The 24,108-nt window shown below is 35.6% G+C and overlaps 1 non-coding gene across 1 annotated transcript; it reads right to left on the bottom strand.

Moving 5' to 3' along the window:
* Positions 1 to 8,243: 8,243 nt before the first annotated feature.
* Positions 8,244 to 8,349, bottom strand: LOC145583706 (small nucleolar RNA R71). The gene has a single exon (XR_014100306.1). It is a non-coding gene; the product is annotated as a small nucleolar RNA R71 (small nucleolar RNA).
* Positions 8,350 to 24,108: the final 15,759 nt, after the last annotated feature.

Below are 24,108 nucleotides of genomic sequence, written 5' to 3' on the forward strand. Positions count from 1 at the left end.
TCAAACAAATCTTTTTGAATCAATTAAAAGTCAAATGCATTCAGTAAAGCTAATTGAATCAAATGAAAGTCAAACACATTCAAACAAAGCATTTTGAATAATATGAAAGTCAAATGCATTCTATAAAGCTAATTGAATAAAATGAAAGTCAAACAAATTCAAACAAAGATTTTTAAATCAAATAAAAGTCAAATGCATTCAACAAAGCTATTTAAATCAAATAAAAGTCAAACACAATCTAATAATTCTTTTTGAATCAAATAATAGTGAAACACATTCAAACAAAGCTTTTTGAATTAAATGAAAGTCAAATATATTCAAGAAAGCTATTAGAATCAAATGAAAGTCAAACAAATTCAAACAAATCTTTTTGAATCAAATGAAAGTTTAACACAATCAATTAAATCTTTTTGAATCAAACAAAAGTAAAATGCATTAAACAAAGCCAATTGAATCAAATGAAAGTCAAACACATTCAAACAAAGCATTTTGAATCACATGAAACTCAAATGCATTCTATAAAGGTAATTGAAAAAAATGAAAGTCAAACACATTCAAACGAAGCTTTTTGAATCAAATGAAAGTCAAGGTCATTTAAAGAAAGGTTTTTGAATCAAGTAAAAGTCAAACACATTCAAGCAATGCTTTTTGAATCAAATGAAAGTCAAGCTCATTTAAAGAAAGCTTTTCGTAGCAAATGCAAGTCAAACAAATTCAAGCAATGCTTTTTGAATCAAATGAAAGTCAAGCTCATTTAAAGAAAGCTTTTTGAATCTAATGAAAGTCTAACACATTCAAACCAAGCTTTTTGAATCAAATAAAAGTCAAACACATTCAAACAAAGCTTTTTGAATCATATGAAAGTCAAACACATTCAAACAAAGATTTTTTAATTAACTGAATGTCGAATGCATTCTATAAAGGTAATTGAATCAAATGAATGTCAAAAACATTCAAATAAAGCTTTTTGAATCAAACGAAAGTCAAACAAATTCAAATAAAGATTTTTGAATTAAAGAAAAGTCAAATGCATTTAACAAAGCTAATTGAATCAACTGAAAGTCTAACACATACAAACAAAGCCTTTTGAGTCAAATAAAAGTCAAACACTTTCTAACAAAGCTTTTTAAATCAAATGAAAGTCAAACACATTCAAACAAAGCTTTTTGGATCATATTAAAGTCAAATTCATTCAACAAAGCTAATTAAATCAATTAAAAGTCAAACAAATTCAAACAAGTCTTTTTGAATCAAATGAAAGTTTAACACATTGAAATAAAGCTTTTTTAATCAAACAAAAGTGAATAGCATTCAACATTGCTAATTGAATCAAATGAAAGTTATACAAATTCAAACAAAGTATTCTGAATCAAATGAAAGTCAAATGCATTCTATAAAGCTAATTGAATAAAATGAAAGTCAAACACATTCAAACGAAGGTTTTTGAATGAAATGAAAGTCAAGCTCATTTAAAGAAAGCTTTTTGAATCAATTGTAAGTCAAACACATTCAAGCAAAGCTTCGTGAATCAAATGAAAGTCAAGCTCATTCAAAGAAAGCTTTATGAATAAAATGAAAGTGAAACACATTAAAACAAAACTTCTTGAAGCAAATGAAAGTCAAACATATTCAAACAAAGCTTTTTTAATCAAACAAAAGTCAAATGCATTCAACAAAGCTAATTGAATAAAATGAAAGGAAAACACATTCAAACAAAGCTTTTTGAATCAAATGAAAGTCAAGCTCATTCAAACAAAGCTTTTTGGATCAAATGAAAGTCAAACACATTCAAACAAAGCTTTTTAAATCAAATGAATGTGAAACACATTCAAACAAATCTTTTTGAATCAAATGAAAGTCAAATGCATTCAACAAAGCTATTAGAATCAGATGAAAGTCAAACACATTCAAGCAAAGCTATTTGAATCAAATGAAAGTCAAACATATTCATCAAAGCTTTTTCAATCAAATGAAAGTTAAACACATTTAAACAAAGCTTTTTAAATCAAATGAAAGTCAAATGCATTCGACAAAGCTAATTGAATCAATTGAAAGTAAAAAAAAATCAAAAAAATCTTTTTCAATCAAATGAAAGTTTAATACGCTGATATAAAGGTTTTTGAATCAAATGAAAGTCAAGCTCATTCAAACAAAGCTTTTTGAATCAAATGAAAGTCAAACACATTCAAACAAAGCTTTTCGAGTCAAATAAAAGTCAAACACATTCAAAGAAAGGTTTTTAAATCAAATGAAAGTGAAACACATTCAAATAAAGCTTTTCGAATTAAAGAAAAGTCAAATGCAATCAACCAAGATAATTGAATCAAATGAAAGTCAAACACATTAAACAAAGCTTTTGGAATCGAACTAAAGTCAAATCAAACAAGGCTTTTTGAATTAAACGAAAGTCGAACACATTCAAACAAAGCTTTTTGAATCAAATGAATGTCAAACACATTCAAATAAAGCTTTTTTAATCAAATGAAAGCAAAATGCATTCTATAAAGCTAATTGAGTAAAGTGAATGTCAAACACATTCAAATAAATCTTTCTAAATCAAATGAAATTCCAATGCATTCTGTAAAGCTAATTACAAAAAATGAAAGTCAAACACATTAAAGCAAATCCTTTTAAATAAAATGAAAGTCAAGCACATTCTAACAAGGCTTATTGAATCAAATGAAAGTCAAACACATTCAAACAAAGCGTTTGAAACAAATGAAAGTCAAACACATTTAAATAAACCTTTTTTAATCAACTTAAAGTCGAATGCATTTAATAAAGCTAATTGAGTAAATGAATGTCAAACACATTCAAATAAAGCTTTTTGTTTCAAAGAAAAGTCAAATGCATTCAAAAAAGCTAATTAATCAATTGAAAGTCAAACACATTCAAACAAAGTCTTTTGAATCAAAGGAAAGTTAAACTCATTCAAACAAAGCTATTTGAATCAAATGGAAGTCGAATGCATTCTATAAAGCTAATTGAATAAAATGAAAGTCAAACACATTCAAGCAAAGCTTTTTCAATCAAATAAAAGTTAAACACATTCAAATAAAGCTTTTTTAATTAAATGAAAGTCAAATTCATTCATTAAAGCTGATTGAATCAAATGAAAGTCAAACACATTAAAACAAAGAATTTTGAATCAAATGAAAGTCAAATACATTCAATAAAACTAATTGAATAAAATAAAAGTCAAACACATTTAAACCAAGCTTTTTGAATCAAATGAAATTCAAGCTCTTTCAAAGAAAGCTTTTTCAATCAAATGAAATTCAAACACATTCAAACAAAGCTTCTTGAATCAAATGAAAGTAAAAAACATTCAAACAATGCTTTTTTAATCAAATGAAAGACAAACACAATCCAACAATGCTTTTTGAGTCAAATGAAAGTGAAACACATTTAAATAAAGCTATTTGAATCAAATGAACGTAAAATGCATTAAAACAAAGCTTCTTGAACCAAATGAAAGTCAAATACATTCAAACAACGCTTTTATAATCAAATGAAAGTCAAACACATTCAAATAAGGCTTTTTGAATCGAAGAAAAGTCAAATACATTCAACAAAGCTAATTAATTCTAATGAAAGTCAAACACATTCAAATAAAGCTTTTTAAATTAAAAGAAAGTCAAACACCTTCAAAGAAAGCGTTTTAGATCAATAGAAATTCAAACACATTTAAACAAAGCTTTTTAAATCAAACGAAAGTCGAATGTATTCTATAAAGTTAATTGAGTAAAATGAATGTCAAACACATTCGAATAAAGCTTTTTGAGTCAAATGGTATTCAAATAAATTCTATAAAGCTAATTGAATAAAATATATGTCAAACATATTCAAACAAAGCTTTTTGAATCAAATAAAAGCACATTCTAACAAGGCTTTTTGAATCAAGTGAAAGTCAAACACATTCAAATAAAGCTTTAAAAATCAAATGAAAGTCAAATGCATTCAACAAAGTATATGAAGCAAATGAAAGTCAAACACATTCAGACAAAGCTTTTTCAATCAAATGAAATTCAAACACATTCAAATAAAGCTTTATGAATCAATGAAAAGTCTAATGCTTTAAACAAAGCTAATTGATTCAAATGAAAGTTAAACACATTCGATCAAAGCTTTTTGTATCAAATGAAAGTCAAACACATTCAAACAAAGCTTTTGAATAAAATGAACGTCAAAAAGCTAATTGAATCAAATGAAAGTCATTCACATTCAAACAAAGCTTTTTGAATGAAATGAAAGTTAAGCTCATTTAAAGAAAGCTTTTTGAATCAAATGAAAGCCAAACACATTCAAGCAAATCTTTTTGAATCAAATGAAAGTCAAGCTCTTTTAAAGAAAGCTTTTTGAATAAAATGAAAGTCAAACACATTCAAACAAAGCTTTTTAAATCAAATGAAAGTCAAATGCATTCAACAAAGCTATTTAAATCAAATGAAAGTCAACCACAATCTAACAATGCTTTTTGAATCAAATGAAAGTGAAATACATTCAAACAAAACTTTTTGAATCAAATGAAAGTCAAACACATTTAAACAAAGCTTTTTAAATCAAACGAAAGTCGAATGTATTCTATATAGCTAATTGAGTAAAATGAATGTCAAACACATTCGAATAAAGCTTTTTGAGTCAAATGATATTCAAATAAATTCTATAAAGCTAATTGAATAAAATATATGTCAAACATATTCAAACAAAGCTTTTTGAATCAAATAAAAGCACATTCTAACAAGGCTTTTTAAATCAAGTGAAAGTCATAACATTCGAAGAAGAATTTTTGAATTAAATGAAAGTCACACACATTCAAACCAAGCTTTTTGAACCAAATGAAAGTCAAACACATTCAGACAAAGCTTTTTGAATCAAATGAAATTCAAACACATTCAAATAAAGCTTTATGAATCAATGAAAAGTCTAATTCTTTAAACAAAGCAAATTGAATCAAATGAAAGTTAAACACATTCGATCAAAGCTTTTTGTATCAAATGAAATTCAAACACATTTAAACAAAGCTTTTGAATAAAATGAACGTTAAATGCATTCAAAAAAGCTAATTGAATCAAATGAAAGTCATACACATTCAAACAAAGCTTTTTAAATCAAATGAAAGGCAAACAAATTCAAACAAAGATTTTTGAATCAAATTAAAGTCAAATGCATTGTACAAAGCTATTTGATTAAAATGAATGTCAAACGCATTCAAGCAAAGCTTTTTGAATCAAATGAAAGTCAAACATACTCAAAAAAAGCTTTTTAAATCAAATGAAAGTCGAATGCATTCTATAAAGCTAATTGTGTAAAATGAATGTCAAACACATTCAAACAAATCTTTTTAAATCAAATGAAAGTTAAATGCATTCAACAAAGCTATTTGAATCAAAAGAAAGTCAAAAACATTCAAACAAAGATTTTTGAATCAAATGAAAGTCAAACACATTAAAGTAAAGCTTTTTGAATCAAAGAAAAATCAAATTCATTCAACAAAGCTAATTGAATAAAATGAAAGTCAACCACATTTAAACAAAGCTTTTTAAATCAAATGAAAGTCGAATGCATTTTGTTTAGGGTAAAATACCCTAGACACGTTGCCCAATCAGAGAGGGACATGTGTCAAGCCTAGACAGGTCATATATGGGCCAATAATCAGCTGACACGTGTCAGCCTCAGATATCAGCTCGATTTGCGGCCTTCAAGGCACCATTCGCAAGAAAGTCGCAAAACGGCGCATCCATTAGGTTAGAATGACCTAATGAGCATATATCCCCATTGCCCTATAAATAGGGAAATTTCCCCCATTTTGGGAACAACTACAATCATTTATTACACTACTCTACATTCTCTCACATCAAAGAAACCACCTGATCTCGAAATCCGAGAAGATCTCATTTTATTTTCGGCACCTTTTCACATTCTCCAACACGTTCTAACTTGATCGTCGGAGGCGGAGCTCCAACCACTGATGAGCGTTATATTTATGGCGCTCATTGTAGTAGTTTTTGATTCCTTTTTCCATTTTTTCTCACATTATTTTCTTATAATCTTTCTAGTTTTCTTTTATTTTCCGTCTTTAAAGCTCATTTTGGTTTTGCGTTCACTTTTATGAGTTTTTCATGATTTTTGTTCATATTTAGCTATTTTAGTTTAATTTCTATTGTTTTTTTCTTTCTCTCTTACTTTTACTTGAATTCTGGCAAGTGAAGTTTCGAGATCTTATTTGCCGTTTTCTTATGGATGTTTCTTCATTGATTTTAGGTCAAGAATGTGCAAATATTTGAAGATCAAAGGCTGCCCTCCTTGCGGGCATCACCTCGAGAGCACCGACGATGGGGATGCACGAGAGCGCTAGGAGCAAAGGCTTGGCGCAAGGATCTACGAGCGAGCAAGGGGAGCCGAGCACACGCAACACCACAACAAGGGTGCGCGTGCGTAGGCCCTATGTGCATGCGCGCAGACCCTGCTGTGCGTGCGCACGGACAGGTGGTGCGTACGCACGGGCTTACTCCGATTCCTTTTGCTCGATTTATTATAAATACCCTTGACTTTTCCTTTTTTAGGGGATGACGATTTCACATGTACTTGAGACTTATTTCCAAAATTAGTAGAGAGAGAAACTTGAGATTACTTGTTTTGTACTTCAATTTCATCTTCGATTTCATCTTTGAGCTTGGATTTCATATTCAATCAATGAAAGTTTGTGATAATTTCTTCCTTTGAACTTACTGTTGCTTGGTATTTCCTTTAGTTCTTGAATGTTTGATTTGATTGTTGATCTTTGGTTTGAGAATTTGTTGAATGTTTGATTTTCTCTTTCATTAAGCTTGAAATGATGATGTTTGTGATTCAATTTGTTTTGTTTTTCAATTCCACCATGATTTGTGAGTAGATTAGTAGCTAGGGAGAAGGGGAAGCATGCTTGATTGATGATTATTGCTAGTTGATGATTCTTGGTTGATTAAATTATTGCAATTAAATTAGTTGACATAGTTGTGCATGTGATTAATTTGATTAGGAGTGATCAACCTATATGATTAATCTAGATTGCATAGCAAATTTCAATGACATGAACCCTTGATTTGAGAATTGCTTTAATTGGTTGAATTTGATTGTGATTTTCCTTGTTAGTCATTCTTAGTGAACCCTAGCTTGGCTTACAGGAGATAGCTTTAGGATTTTATTAATTGCAACTATTGTTTATCCTTTGCAATGTTTGAATCAATCGAGTCATCCATCGATTAGCATGATCAATGAGCTTGCATGTGGAACCTATATCCCTAGCGTTTAGCATATTGATTTTCTTTGATTTGTTTAGCTATTTGATACCTTAGTTATAATTCATTTCATCTTACAATCTTCGAAGTAGTTTGACCCTAGGCTATAAATTTCTCCTACTCATTCCTTTGGGTTCGATTTGGGTTTGTTAAGTGATATTGGTGCTTAATTTGGGTTTGTTAAGTGATTATAAATTTCTCCTACTATAAATTTCATCTTATAATTCATTTGGGTTTGTTAAGTGATTATAAATTTGTTTGGCTCTAGAGGAGATTAGAAAACGACCTACATTTTCCTACATCAAAATGGCACCGTTGCCGGGGAATGATATTGGTGCTTTGTTATAGTTGTTGAGTCTACTTCATTTTTAATTAGAAAATACAAAAATATTTTTCTCTTTTTGGCTACATTTGTAGCCGTGCTACTAATTGTTTCTTTTGAGATTGTATGCGTAGAGCACGTGGTCGTTCACTAGTGCCACTTGATCTGGAAATTGATAGGACAATTACAAGGATAAGAGTTGCTAGACGTTCTTTGAGTTCTAGCCCTCCAAGTGAAGAGGAACCACAACAAGGAGAACAACAAAGGATGGGAGAAAATCCAAGGGTGGCATTGAAGGAATTGGGGATTCCGGGTGCATATAGGTTTGAAAGTGGGATTGTTCCACCTATAACACCGGCAAATGACTTTGAAATAAGGCTGACAATGATCACTTTGATAGAGAGAGGACAATTTAGTGGGGCTAAACATGAAAGCCCGCTAAACCATCTCAAAGAGTTCGAAAAGTATTGCAACACTATAAAAGTTAACGGAATTTCCCAAGAATTCATCCGCCTTATGATTTTTCCCTTTTCTCTCATAGGGCATGCCTTGAAATGGTTAGACAAGGAAGTCAAACCCAATTCTCTAAGGACATGGGACTAAGTGACCAAGGAATTTCTATCCACAAAAGAAAACGGTGGAGGCCAGAGCTTTGATTCAAGGTTTCAAGCAAAAGTATAGTGAAAGCCTCTATGAAGTATGGGAGAGGTACAAGGAGTATCAAAGACAATGTCCTCACCACGAAATTCCTACTTACCAAATTATTCAAATCTTCTATGGTGGCTTAATTCCTCAAGGAATGTAATGTCTTGATAGAGGAGCCGGAGGCCCCATCATGCATAAAACGGAGGAGAAAGTGGTAGACATAATTGAAGATGTAGTGAGGTACTATAGAGATTGGCAAGATGGTGAAAGGGAGTCAACTAGCAAGAGTAGCTCTTCGGTGTATTCGGTTGTTCATCTTAATGCCATAAACAACTTGTCCTCACAAATGACAAACTTGGGGAAGGAGATGTCCGCTATCAAGGCAAAGTTGGAAAGTGCTACCTCCCAATTTTCAAATCTTCCCTCCCAATCTAAAGGGAGAGGTATGTCTTCAAATTCTCAACCCTCTCCCTCTGCTAGTAACATGCCTAGTGGTTGCTTGTTTTGTGATGTTTGTGGATCGTATGATCATGATGCTTCTAATTGCCCTCATGCATGTATGGATGTTTGTGATGATCAAAATGAAAATGTGAATGAGCATGTGAACTATGTGTCAAACAATAATGATTCTAGGTTTGAGAATCAAAGAGGTCAATGGAATAGGAATTACAACAACCATGGAAATTTTGACAACTATAACCAAGGTGGTGGTAATAGGAACCAAGGGAACCAAAATTTCCGAGGTAACTATAACAACCAAGGTTATAGTAGCCAAAATCAAAACCAAAATTATGGTAATCATAACCAAGGTTATGGTAATCATAACCAAGGTTATGGTAACCATAATCAAGGTTATGGTCAAAATCAAGGTAGAGGTAATTGGAACAATTAAAATAGGGGAAATTATCAAAATAATGCTTAAAGGGGTCTCTCACCCGGCTTTGCTCCAAAGACCCAAATTGATAATTCCTATGTTTAACCCTCTTCTTCTTCTAGGACTAACTTGGAGGAAATCATTGAAAACCAAACCAAGTTGTTGAACACCTACATGGAGGTGAGTGGTAAGAAGTTTAATGAAATGATGACCCACAATAAGATGCTTGAAAACCAAATTACTCAACTTGCCAATGCCTTGAAAGACCATGCAAGCCCTTCTTCTTTAACTTCTCAAGGCCTAGACCCTAAGAGACCCGTTAATGCCATAGTCACAAGGAGTGGTAGGCTGCTTGAGGAGAGTTTTCCTAGAAAAAGCAAGAGTGAGAAGGGTGCGAAGGAGGTTTTAGTTGAGGATCAGGGAGATGGTGCATCTTTGAGTGAAGTGATGGTAGAGCCACCTAAGGAGGTGAAGGAAGAGAGATAAGTTGTGAAACCTAAGCTTCCTTATCCACAAAGATTTATGAGACATAAGTTAGATGAACAATTTGCAAGATTTATTGACATGCTCAAACAACTTCACCTTTCTCTACCATTTACCGATGTTGTCACCCAAATGCCGAATTATGTAGAATTCCTCAAAGACATTTTGAGTGGTAGAAGGACTTGTGATGGTGTGGAGACGGTGAACTTGACCGAGAATTGTAGTGCAATCATAATGAATAAGATGCCACCTAAGCTAAAAGATCCCAGAAACTTTTCCATCCCTTGTGCTATTTACAAAATGCAAATCGATAATTCCTTATGTGACCTAGGAGCTAGTGTTAGCCTTATGCCATATTCGATGTACCAAAGACTTGAACTAGGGGATCTCTTGCCTAATAACATCACTTTGCAATTGGCCGATAGGTCAATCAAGTTTTCTAAGGGTAAGGTAGAGGATGTCCCTTTGAGGGTTGGGAAATTTGTTATTTTGGTGGATTTTGTGGTACTTGAGATGGACGAAGATGCTAGCATTCCTATCATTCTAGGGAGACCCTTCCTCGCTACTTCGGGTGATATGATAGATGTCAAGAGTGCCAAAATTTCACTTAAAGTAGGGGATGAGGTGATAGAATTTGACTTGAATGATAGTATGAAGTATCCAAGTTCCTCTTTGGAGAATTGTATGATGATTGACTCTCTTAATCATGTTGTGTCTTCCATGCATGAACAATTGCTCACTGTTTTGGGTAATTCAATGATGATTGACTTGGATTCCATTGTTATTTGTTGGGTTCTATGACCATTGTTTTCACGGACATGCGGCTCTCAAATATCTCTTTTCTAAGAAAGAGTCAAAGCCTTTGATTGCTTCGGTGGGTGCTTGAACTTCAAACCTTTGATATTGAGGTTAGAGACAAGAAAGGGGCGGAGAATTTTGTGGCGGATCACCTCTCTCGCCTTGAGGACTCTCAAGTCCAAGATGATAGTTCTCCTATTGAAGATAGGATGTTTGATGACTTTTTATATGCCATTGATGTGAAGGAACTCCCTTGGTTTGTCGATTTGGTTAATTTTCTAGCATGTGGGGAGTTTCCACCTTCAGTTTTGAAGAATCAAAGGAAGAAGCTTAAGAGAGAAGCCCGACACTATTTGTGGGATGATCCGATTTTGTATAAGCGAGGAGTTAATGGCTTGCTCCGTCGTTGCATTCCAAGTGAAGAAGTGCCAAATGTCTTGAAGATGTGCCACTCGGATTCTAGTGGTTGGTCACATGGGAGTTTCTAAAACCGTTTCAAAGATTCTCCAAAGTGGTTTATGGTGGCCTCATCTTTTCAAGGACACTTGAGGTTTTATCAAGTCTTGTGATAGATGCCAAAGGACTAAAAACATTTCAAAGAGGAATGAGATGCCTCAACAACTTATCCTTGAGTTGGAGGTTTTTTATGTATGGGGCATTGACTTCACGGGACCATTCCCTTCTTCTTTTGGAAACCAATACATCCTTGTGGCGGTCGATTATGTTTCTAAATGGGTTGAGGCCATTGCCTCCCCTACAAATGACCACAAGGTGGTGATGAAGCTATTCAAAAAGATCATCTTTCCAAGATTCGGGGTGCCCAAGGCGGTAATAAGTGACAATGGATCGCATTTTGTTCATAATTCTTTCCAAAAGTTGTTGAGAAAGCATGACGTTCATCAACGTTTCGGTCATCCCTACCACCCTCAAACTAGTGGACAAGTTGAGGTGTCCAACCGTCAAATAAAGTTGATCCTTGAAAGATGGTTGCTAGGAATAGGAAATATTGGGCAGACAAGCTTGATGATGCTTTATGGGCATATCGAACGGCCTTCAAGACTTCCATAGGCACCACTCCATATCGTCTTGTTCATGGAAAATCTTGTAATCTTCCGGTGGAGCTTGAGCACCGCGCTCATTGGGAAATTAAGAAAATCAACTTCGACTTAGCGAGTGCGGGAGAACAAAGGTGGTTGGATCTTCATGAATTAGAAGAACTTAGGCTTGATTCTTATGATTGTGCGAGTGCCTACAAAGCTCGATCTAAGGATGCAAATGACAAAATTATTAAGAAAAAGGAGTTTTGTGTAGGTGACAAAGTTCTTCTTTATAATTTTAAGATGAAGTTGTTCCCCGAAAAGCTCATGTCAAGGTGGAGTGGTCCTTATTTGGTTCAAGGTGTCTTTCCAAGTGGTGTTGTGGAATTTTCTATGTTGGATTCATCATCTCCGTTCAAGGTCAATGGCCATCGACTCAAGAAGTACTTCGATGGTGCTTTCTTGGCCTAGTTCACATAATGTTTTTCCGTCAACCACCTTGATAGGTGGCGAACATCGAGCTATGACGTAAAACAACCGCTTCCCGGGAGGCAACTCGGTTTTCTAACCTTTTCTTTTGATTTTTCATTCTTTTTATTTCTTTTATTTTTGAGAAATTTTCTTATCTTTCTTTATTTTCTTTATTTTAGGTACCTTGGGATTGAGTTGATTAAGATTTCCGACAATTTTGGTGTCAATTGAAGGTTTCAAGAGGTTGAAGTTGAATTAAAGTGAAGGAGAAATTGATGTGCAAGTGCTCTCTCATGGTTGCGCTCTCGTGAATTTTAATCATGAACAATTGATTTTTCAAAAATTTGTGTGATTTTTGGTCTGCCCCCCTCGTAGGTATCACTCGAGCATGATGCTCGAGAGAGACGACGAGAGCGCACGAGCATAGGCCGATGCACGCAAGCATCCCTATGGCCGGTAGCTGGCGTGCACGCACAGCTGGGTGTGCGCACACACACTAGTTGGGCAGCTTATCCCCCTCATTTTCGTGGCTTAATAGCAGCCCCCCTCCCCCTTATTTACCTTCTCTCTCCCCAATTATTTACCTTGCTTGAATTCTTGAAATCACCATTGTTAGTCATCTTTCTCTCTCATTGGTATTGTTCATGGTAGCTTTGTTTCTTTGATTATTCAATGTTTTTGGATTATTTTACCTATGATGATTCATGATTTTGGTCTTTCATGTTAAACTTTTGCCATTGATTTATGATTAGTTGCTTCTTATTTTTCATTGAATAATTCTATTGTTGCTTCTATTTTTATGGCATTAGTTCTTTGTGACTAATTCTTGTTTAATTCATAATTGGATTATCTTTGTCCTTGAAAATTCTTGAGAAAATCTCTATGATTATTTGGTGATGATTTTATCTCTTATGCTCTTGTGTGTTTGAACCAATTTCTTGATGAATTGCTCATGCTTGGCCTCTCTTCTTGTAGATGGCTCCTATTCGTCGAAAGAAGCGGGCTAGAACAAGCACAAGCAAATCCCAACATGTTGTTCCACCTCCTCTCGAGGTGGTTGAAACATATGGCATTGAATTCTCTAAGGAAATTCATTGGGATAGATTCATCCAACTAACAAAGAGGAAGCTTAAATCCACACGGTTTTATGATCAAGCGACTGCAAAATTGCTTGGAATTGATGAAGATGTTCGTCTACTTGCCAAGATTTTAGGCCTTTTGGTGTTTTTGGACTTGAATGCGCACACTTATGCTAGGGTGACATATGAATTTCTTTCGTCCCTTGAAGTGATTCGTGAGACTAATGGTGATTCTTCAAGGACGTTGACTTTCCAATTATTTAACAATGATCATCGAATTTCGGAATCTCAACTTTGTACATACTTTCGATTTCCTTCGGCCGTAGATTATGATCACATTGTATATCCGGCCAATGTTAAGATGTGTGATGATTATGAGTATGATGAGCTCAAGTGGTGGCGGTGCATCTCAAATGAAGGGAATATGAGCCACAAACTTTAAAGGCCGCATCTATCATACATCCGGTTATGAGATACTTCAATCGTATTCTCACCTATGCTCTATGTTCTAAAGACTCATTGGGAGCCATTTCTTGTGAGGAGCCATGTTGGCTTTGGATAGCCGATCATGATGCGGGAGAGCTTGAGCTTGTTGATTTTATTCAACACTTGATAAACTGATTTCTTGATATTAGAGATGGTCTTTCACTCTCGGGAAGCATTCCACTTGGGGGCATGATCTCCATTCTTGCCCTATGCATTGATGATTCCTACAAGGATTTGCTTTGTGAGCTTCCTCCAATAGTTGATCCTCGCGAGAGGACGCCTTCCCACTACCTCAACATTTATGCTCTTATGAACCAAAAGTTCATCAAGCACACCAAGAGACAAGATCTTTACATTTGGAAGGTCTCTCGTGTCCAGGATTAGTTCTAGATTCCTAGCAAAGAAGCCACCGACCGTAAGACAAAGAAGAATTCCCTTACTTGGAGACCTCCAAGGTGCAATATTGATCCTTCTCTTCGGCGGAAGACAAATCATACAAGAACCAATTCGGATGTTGTTCTTTCGGTGGATTTACAAGCCTTGCCCCCAGTTGAATAGGGAGGTACTCCTATCCCTTCTTCTACTTCACTTGAATTATCCACTTTGCATGCCAAGATAGATTCCATTGCTAATGTCTTTCATTCTATGCCTTTGGGGCGGGATTTCTCTCTTGGTTATGATTTCCATGCTACTCAAGTGTATGATTTTCATGTTAGGAGGGGGAGATTGAATCGTACTTGAACTATCTGTACCTCCCGGTCCAACAAGGACCTATCCCTCAATGTGAACCCTTTGACCCATCCATAAGACCTAGACTTTGTTACCCTTATTGGAAGGGTCCTAATGTCCACCCTAGTGCTATTGTTGGCACCACCCCTGCCAATTACAATTATAGGCGGCCCGGTGGGTCCGACTTTACTTATGATCTCGCGAACCCTTTGCCTTCCCGAACCCCGAGACTTTGGGTAGGTGGGGCTTGTCGGGCTAGCCGATCTTGGATGATTGGTCTCATTTCTTCGCGGTGGATCGTGCTAGGAGAGAGGGTAGGTTCATTTCAAGCTTGGGGTGTTTTTGTTGTTTATGTGCTTCACCGTTCCTCCCTTCGCTTTTATGGTTCACTCTGGGTCTCTTTTGCTTGCTGGTGTTGATTATTGTTTGTCTCATGCTTCTCTGATACTCTGTATGGTTGATGATGCTTTTCATGCTGATGGATTCTCTGCTCTATTTCCTGGTATTGTTGCTTGTTCACCTGATTATTGTGTGATGTGTTTTTCTGCTTCCTGATGACTGTCTACTTTATGCTTCCTAATATTGCTTCTTGATGTTTTTTCTACTATCCTGCATTACTGTATCCTTTTTTTAGTACATGTATCCCTTTTATTTCTTTCTTTTCTTCTCTCATGAAGTTACTAACATTCTTTTCTGTAGATATTTCTTTTTCTTTTTGATGAGTGCCATTTATGGCACTCATTTGATGAGTATTTAGGTTGCTTTTACCTTCTTTTCATAGCTTTCCTTCTTAATAAATGCTTAGTTTCATGCATTTTCTCTTTATTTCCCTTTTTCTCTCTTGTTTTGTGTTTTTATGGTTTTTCTTGTGTTTTCTCCTTTATTTCTCTTCTTTTCGTGGTTGTAGGTATTGTACGAGGTTCGGGTCTCGATACTGATGGTTTTCTAAGTCGGAAGATGCTTTTGGAGTAAGCTCATAGCTTTGAGAAAGCTCAAGATGCAAGGAAGTGGATGTTCCAAGTTCTAGCTCTTGCGCTCTCGAGCCGTGCCCCCATGAAGAAGTGGTGTTGAACCCACCAAAAGAGCTCCTAGCTACTTCCCTTACCATCATGCATCGTCTGGGGCTCGTGAGGTCATTATCGAGCACACGAGTGGCAAAGAAAGTCGGAAGGAACCCAGATCAGAGCGGGCGTGCAGCCCAGCCGCGCGGGCGCGCCTAGCTCGGGTGCGGGTGCGCGCCTCTTCCCGCGCGGGCGCTCCTCCCCCGCTTCTCGGCTTCGATCGATCTCTTTTCCGCGCCTCTATATATACCTTTCTTAAACCGATTTTTGCGAGAGTTTTTAGACATAATTTTGATCGTAATTTTAGCTTAGTTAAGAGTTTCTCTCTCTAGTTTTAGGGTTAGTTTAAGAGTAGATTTAGAGAGAGAAAGTGAGGAATTTCAATGGTGATTTGAGAGATTGATGATACAAGGGTGACAATTGTGTTAAGATCTTCTCTATTATCAATGAGCATTTCTAACTCTATCTCATCTTATTGTTTTGTTTAATTTCATGTTTGTTTGGCTTAATTTTGATGTTTGATTCTTGATTAGTGTAATGATGATATTTGAGTAGTTGTTTGGCTAGGAATTGGGTGAAACTTGTATGATTGATTGATTGTGATTAATTTGGGAATTGTGTTGATTAATTGTTGAGATTAAAGTGATTAATGGAAATTGTGCATGTGTGTAATTCGATTAGGCTTTAAGAATTATGCTAGATTGCATTTTAATTGCTAATGACAAGAACAATTGATTTTGGAATTGCAATTATCGATTGGTTTGGATTGTGATTCTCTTAGTTTGTTATTAGTAGAGACATCTAGCTTAATGATTAGGAGATAGCTCTTTGATTCCAATTAATTACTCTTATCATTAGTCTTCACAACCATTGATTGGCATGTTTGTCCCAAGTTGTTGCAATTGTCATGATTACTTGTTGATCCTTATTCCTAGTGTTTTATTTGTTCGGTTATTTATTTGTTAGTTGTTAGTGATGCCTCTTTACCCTCGTCTTCGACCTAGCTTAGGCACATAATTGAGAGCGCTTGAACATTACAGTTCCTTTGGGTTCGACCCTTGACTTGCCTCTATACTTGTATTTAGGTTTCTTAAGTGTTTATAAATTTAGTTTGACTTAGGGAGGATTAGTCAACGACCTAGTCTCTTCCCCTCGTCAAAATGGCGTTGTTGCCGGGGAATGGTGTCTATGTTTGAGTGTTTTTGATTTCTTGAGTCTAGGTCTTTGTATATACTCTTCTTTCATTTGATTTTTGCTTGTTTTGAAAAACAAAATTGGAAAGTACCTTGTTTTCTCAATTTGAGAATGAACCATTTTGCGTGTACTTTAATAGACTTGAGAACTTCATTAGTTACCATGGTTGTGATCTTTGGGAGGCTTGCGAGATTTGTTATCATGGTTTGAATGAGCAAACTAGAGACACTATTGAAAGCATGTTTAATGGTAGATTTCGAGCATTGTCAATCGATGATGCTTGGGACTTTTATGTATGGTTTGCTAGAGATACTTATGATCATGGTCATGGTTATTCAAATGTTTCTATTGATAATTGTGATGTTCCATGTATGATGAATCTTACATGCCTACTTGTGCCCCCACCCCCAATTTTGATGATGTCACTCATATCTCTAATGTTGATCCCTACATGATTGCACATGATTCCTTTCCCCATGATGCTCCTCAGTGTTCTTCACCTTTCCAATCTTTAGAATCTAGCTTTGAGTGTCCTCATTATCAAATTGGTGGTTCATTGGAAGAATTGGAGATGAATTCTAATTTGGAGCTAAATGAGATGAGATATTTGGAGATTATAAGAAGCCAACTGGAAATGTTGAAAAAGTTGGAAGAGAGTAATGAGGACGTTCTTAGGAGGAATGAGGAGATGAGAAATGAATTGTCATCAATGTTGAATGTTGATAAGTGATATTTATGTCACTCCTAGGGGTAGTGTTTAGGTTATTTTCGTGTTTATTTTCCCTTATTTTACCTTTTATTCTCTTGTTTTCTCTTTAATAAAGTCTCTAGTTTATTTTGGTAATTTTGGTGTGTTTTAGTTTATTTTCTTTATTTTATTAGTTTTAGTCTTTTTTTCCTATTTTATTTTATTTATTTCTATTTTATTTATTTTATTTTATTTGTCTTAGTTTTATTTTATTTCGTCCTTTATTTATTTTCATTTTTTATTTATTTATTTTTTATTTTATTTATCTTATTTTATGTCCCGATCCTCTCCTCGGTTTTCTTTGTGTGTAGGTTTGCAATCGTATTAAGGTTCAAAGCTCAAGTGTGTTCCGAGTTTCAAAGTCATATTCGCGTTCGGGTCCCAAGTTGAGTCAAATGCCAAACGAGCACAATTCACAAGCTTTCAACATCAAGCCCCTGCTGCACTCTTATCCTACACCACACCTTTCCTTATCCTACACCACACCAAAACACCAAACTTCCCTCAATTCACCATCTCCCCTGCTCCAACCTCCAACTGCCAAAACCACCAGCCATCAACAACAACCACCAACAACAGCAACAGCAGCAAACCCCCAGCATCTCCAACCACCACTCACTCCCTCACCACCTCACAACATCAGCAACAAACCCCTCAGCCACCATAAAGCCCCAGCAGCGTCGGCATCAACAACACCAAAACCGCACCACCTCTGCTTCCATTCGACCACCAGCAACCAGCAGTCACCACCGCAACTCACCGCAGCAAACCCATCTCAACCACATCCACCTAATCACAACAACAGGAACGCAAACAACATTACCCACCAATCAGAGAAGCCGCTTCAATCGAACCTCCGAATTTTCCCAAATCAGCAATTGCAGCTACCCAGACCTCCGCGGGCGCGCAACCCTGTCAGAAGGCGCACACAATTGGGCTCCAAAGAACAGAATGATATAGTAGCATTTGCGCGACCTCTGCGCGATGTCTTCGCGGGCGCGCAAATGTGGGTTAATCACGAGCTTCTCACGCGAGTTTTAATGAAAATTTAACGGCCTTGATTGATTGAAGCTGATCGACGGTGATGATTGATGATGGTGAATGGCGGTTGATGATGCGTGATGGTGATGCTGGATGATCAGAGAGCAGCCACGAAGAAGAAGAAGGGGATTTTGGGGATTTTTATTTTTCTTTTAATTTTATTTTATTTTCTTTTCCTTTTCCTTTTCTTATTTTCTTTTCTCTTTTATTTCTTTTCCTTTTTATTTTCTTTTTGTTTTCCTTTTCTTTCATTATTTATTTTTCTTCTTTTATTTTCTATTTTTCCCTAGTTTTATGAAGTTAGTATAAATACCCATTTTTGGGGTAATTAGGAGAACAATTATTATCCATTATTCTACTCTCTAATTAGTTTTAGGAGAGCTTCTCTCTCTAGGTTTAGATTAGAATTAGAGTAGTTTAGAGAGAGAAAGTAAGGGTTTTTCCATTGATGAACTTGGATATTGAAGAAGGAGCTTGATTGAATCTTTGCAAATCTTCATCTTTAATTAATGAGAAATCTCTTACTCTCTTTCTTTGTTTTTGTATTTAGTTTTAATTGCTTATTTTGATTTTCCTTCATTGCTTGTTGATCATGTTGATTCTTGATTATTTGTTGATTAATCTTGTTATTATCATGATTAGTGAGTAATTTTCCCCATTGAGGGGATGGTTGTGGTGTAGTTGGATCTTGAGCATGTTCTAGGTTTAGAGTTGATTTATTTGTGATTAAAGTCTTTATATGCTTGATATTCTTTAATCTACTTGCAAAATGCATGTTGTTAGTTGATTAAAGGTGAATCTTTGCTAACAAGGAACGGAAGTTGACTTAGTTAAGGTTCATTAGTATCGATTGTTATTTAATAGTACCTCCTAGTATATGGTTCTAATGTGGAAACATAGAGGCTATGTTAGGAGAAGCCAATTGACCCCGGAAGGCGGCTAGATTGGATCTTTTATTTCGATATTTGAGCATGTTTAGTTCATAATTAATTCAACTTCTATGCTTTTGTTTATGTTCAAGTGAATGCTATACCTAAACCATTTCCCTTAATGTTTTATCTCTAGTTTTAGTTTGTTTAGACCTTTAGTTTACCTTCCCTTATTCCGGACTAGCTTAATTGTTGATAGCATTTGGTAGTGTTTAATCGTTCTCTGTGGTTCGACCCCTATGCTTGCCTTATACTCGTATTAGGTTTGTTTAGGTTGTATAAATTGTATTTGATCGAGGGATAGTCGTTTGACGACGCGATTATTCCCTTGTCAAAGGGAGAGCTTCTCTCTCTAGGTTTAGATTAGAATTAGAGTAGTTTAGAGAGAGAAAGTAAGGGTTTTTCCATTGATGAACTTGGATATTGAAGAAGGAGCTTGATTGAATCTTTGCAAATCTTCATCTTTAATTAATGAGCAATCTCTTACTCTCTTTCTTTGTTTTTGTATTTAGTTTTAATTGCTTATTTTGATTTTCCTTCATTGCTTGTTGATCATGTTGATTCTTGATTATTTGTTGATTAATCTTGTTATTATCATGATTAGTGAGTAATTTTCCCCATTGAGGGGATGGTTGTGGTGTAGTTGGATCTTGAGCATGTTCTAGGTTTAGAGTTGATTTATTTGTGATTAAAGTCTTTATATGCTTGATATTCTTTAATCTACTTGCAAAATGCATGTTGTTAGTTGATTAAAGGTGAATCTTTGCTAACAAGGAACGGAAGTTGACTTAGTTAAGGTTCATTAGTATCGATTGTTATTTAATAGTACCTCCTAGTATATGGTTCTAATGTGGAAACATAGAGGCTATGTTAGGAGAAGCCAATTGACCCCGGAAGGCGGCTAGATTGGATCTTTTATTTCGATATTTGAGCATGTTTAGTTCATAATTAATTCAACTTCTATGCTTTTGTTTATGTTCAAGTGAATGCTATACCTAAACCATTTCCCTTAATGTTTTATCTCTAGTTTTAGTTTGTTTAGACCTTTAGTTTACCTTCCCTTATTCCGGACTAGCTTAATTGTTGATAGCATTTGGTAGTGTTTAATCGTTCTCTGTGGTTCGACCCCTATGCTTGCCTTATACTCGTATTAGGTTTGTTTAGGTTGTATAAATTGTATTTGATCGAGGGATAGTCGTTTGACGACGCGATTATTCCCTTGTCAAAGGGAGAGCTTCTCTCTCTAGGTTTAGATTAGAATTAGAGTAGGTTTAATGGTGAATTTCAAGCATTAACGGTTCATAGTGCTTGGAGCTTTTTTGTACGGTTCGCTAAGGATGTACGCAATAGGGCATGTAATGTTGCTAATTTTGATTTTCAATGTGATAATAGTTTTATTGGTGGCATGAATCCCCATGATTTGTCTTGTGATCCTATATGTGAACCTAATACAAGTGATTTCAACTCTTTTTCTCCTATTGTTGATGATGAATCTCATTTGCATGATTATACCCCCTTTCCCCAATATGATGATGCTCATGTATATAATGTGAATGATCCTCCCTCCTCATCTTCTTGTTCTTACATGGCTCCGAATGATTTCCCTTATGCTCCTAATGAATCCTTTTATGAGGGTAATTCTATGGAAAATTTGAAGGAAGAGAAGATAATGAAGATAATGGAGATGATGGAGAGGTATAACGAGATGAGGGAAGTTGAGAATAGGGAGAGGGAAGTTGAGAATAGGGAGGTGGAAGCTAGAATGAGGATGATTGAGAGCCAAATTCTCCAATTAGCCAACTCTCAAGAAAATGCCCTTCCTTCTTCTTCTCTTCCCCATATGAGTGAGGATCCCATTAGAGAGCATTCAAGTGATGGTGAAGGAGTAGAGAATGAAGAGAGTGTTGATTTTGAAAATCCTAATTCTCTTTCTCAACTAGATGAGTCTCAAGTGTATGTTTGTGACCCTTCAATCTACGAGTATATAGACTCTTTTGAGGTAATGTCCCACATATTTTTCGAGAGTCATATGAGGACTTATAGATTATTGGATGATTTCATCGAGAACGCTTCTTGGGACTTAGATGAGTTTGAGATGAATCTACCTCCATTCATGCACGATTTTGGGACCTTGGGTTTTGAGATAGTTGAAGGAAAAATTGTCTATTGTGGTGAAAAGGAGGATAAGGTTGATTCCCTTGGAGTTTTTGAGCTTGAGGGAGGTGTAGATCGTGAGTGCCCTTCGTTTGAGGACTCTATAATTGATTTTCATGCCCTCATTGGCGATGTGAGGCCTTGTGGTGAGGGAGTAGCTACCCCTTTTCCCGTTTCTCATACCCCTTTTTCTCTAAGGTTTGACCACATCCTTTCTTACCCTATTTCTCTCCCTTCCTATCTCAAAGAGCCTATTGGGGAGCCGCCCTCTATGGATGATTTTCACGTCCCTCCTTCCATCATTGTTGAGGATAAGAGGAATTTTGCCAACCAAAAGTTTTGTGATGATGATTTGCCTTTTTCCTTTTCTTTCCATTCTTCTTTTCCTTCTTCTACTTCCTACTTTCTTGAGTTTCCTTTCAATCCTTCTTCTTCTTTCTTTTGGCATCTTCCTCTTCACTTACGTGCAATGATTTTGTTGCACGTCCTTATTCCGTCATTTGCCTATTTACACCCCCATGAAATGTGTAGTAGTGCATTTGACAAGCTCTTGCGTGCGTTGAATTATTATTTCCTAGAGCGGTCTTGCTTAGACGCTAAACAAGCCTTTGCGGGAAGTAACCCGTGTTTTATTGCTTTCATTTTCTTTTGTTTTTAGATTAGATTTTCTCTCATGGACGTGTTTGTGTTCCTTGCTAGGTACACAACTTGATATACTCTCGCGCATTGGTGATGATCAAGAATCAAGGAAATGTGCCCCAACTTACCTATCATGTGGAATTCAAGCCTTGTTTGTAGAGATTGTGGCTCATATGAGGTTATTTCGGGTTTTTTGTGTGATTTTTCATTTATCCCATATCCGGTAATATCCTTCTTTTCCCTCTCTCTCTTACTTATTGTGACTTGAAGATCATTTGTTGGTAATGTTGGATTAATTTTTCCTTGTTTTCCCCTCCTTGGTTTCATCGTTTATGATTTGAGAGCTTGGTTTCATTCAAGCTTGGGGGAGGGTATTCTATCATGTTTGGTGGGATGTTGATTCATACATGTCATGCACTTGAGTATATGCATTTCCATGTTTTTCATGCTTTTGGAAAATCCAAAAATATTTTTGTTTACTTCAAGGCAAGTTTAGCAAAAATGTGCTTTGTTTGTACTTATTTTGGACATTATATCTTTTGGATTTGTTTACTCTTGAATGCCTCTCTTCCTAAGTGGTTAATGTGTGCACGGTTTGAGAGTGTCATTGGTTGACTCTAGGATATTACATGCTAAGGTAGCCGGGTTAAGAACTTTTAGGGCGCCATGAAGCCTTAGTTCGCGGGTATGTGGTAAGATGGTGTTGCTCTCTATAGTGGATTTGGCACCCTTAGTTGGTATTTGCTTAGTTATAATCCCGTGTGAGGTAACATTGTTCTAGCCTTCATCACTTTGTTGTGTGGCACATTTGGATCCTTAGCTATGCATGTCTTGATCCTTGTTTTGACTTATAGCTCCCAAGATCGTGACTGAAGCACTCTAGGGGAGGAAAAGGGCATCTCTTTCTCATTTTTCTTTATCTTCTTTTTATTTTGTTACAAATTTGATTTTCTATTTTGCATAAACCTACTTGCTAACCAATTTGAGCCTTATGTTTTCCGTTCTTGTTTAAACCACATTACAAACCTAATGGCCTATGTTTACCAACCTTTTAGTTAGTGAAGCATTGGCATGTGAGGTTTGATGTTTTGAGTTGTTGATCATAAACAAGAAGCACTTTGAGATTTGGTTAGAGTTGAGATTGTAAAGAAATATGCAAATTTATGAAAATCAAGTGAAGTTTCAAGAAAAAGCCGTCCAAATTTTTGAAAAAGGCAAGGACAATGAATAAAGTTAAAAAAAAAGAAAAAAAAAGAAAAAAAAACAAAAACAACAAAAATATTTTTAAATGGATTCATTTTCTTCCTTAGTTTAAGCATTAAGGACAATGCTTTGTTCAAGCTTGGGGGGAATATTGTGTGTTTGTGTTGAATAAGCTTTGGGGAATGGCATTAGTGGTATTTTTGCTTGATATTTAGTAAATTCTTGAGTTATTTTTGAGTGTTGGCCGCACTTTTTGCTTCACTTAGGAAATTTCACCAAATTTTAAATTTTTACCCCGCCTTAACCTTGAGCCTTACGTTACAACCAATAAAAAGACCCTTAGACTCTAGTGGGTTAGGTCAAAAGAACGGTGGAGGGAGATAGACTTCAAACCTATGGAAAGAGTATGCATAGTTGAGACGTCGGGATTACCTTCTCAAAGTTTTTCATTTCTTTATCTTTTTCCGGTTCCTTCGTGGAATCTTGAGAAACTAGCTTAAGGGTTGATTTGAAGCTAGTGGAGAGAACGTGGCCCGTTTGGTTGGGGCTAGGGTGGATTGAGTCCTAAGTAGTTCTCTATGCTTAGCATGTGTTATGTTTCAATCAACCATTGACATCTTGGAACGTGCATACATTTGTCCATTTAGAAAGGTTTGCATTCATTAGTACTTGTCCTTATCTCTTGTCCGTATATGAGCTTGTGCTTTGCTTTTTCTTTTCGTGTTTCTTTTCCGTTTCCTTTTGTTGCCTTGCCTTGGTTTTCGTCAAGAGTTGTGGGGTAAGCTCTTAGGAAACCCTCACGAGACCTCACTCGTCCTCATAGGCGACTTTGGGGTTTTAAGGGCTTGTTGTAGCTAAAAACAACCGTGATTCCTACGACAGTGAGTTAGTGTACATTCTTTCTCTTTGTTTCTATTTTTGTTTCTTTTGGTTTC

This window comes from Chenopodium album, chromosome 15 (assembly GCF_948465745.1).
Source record: "Chenopodium album chromosome 15, dcCheAlbu1.1, whole genome shotgun sequence".
NCBI classification, from domain to species: domain Eukaryota; kingdom Viridiplantae; phylum Streptophyta; class Magnoliopsida; order Caryophyllales; family Amaranthaceae; genus Chenopodium; species Chenopodium album.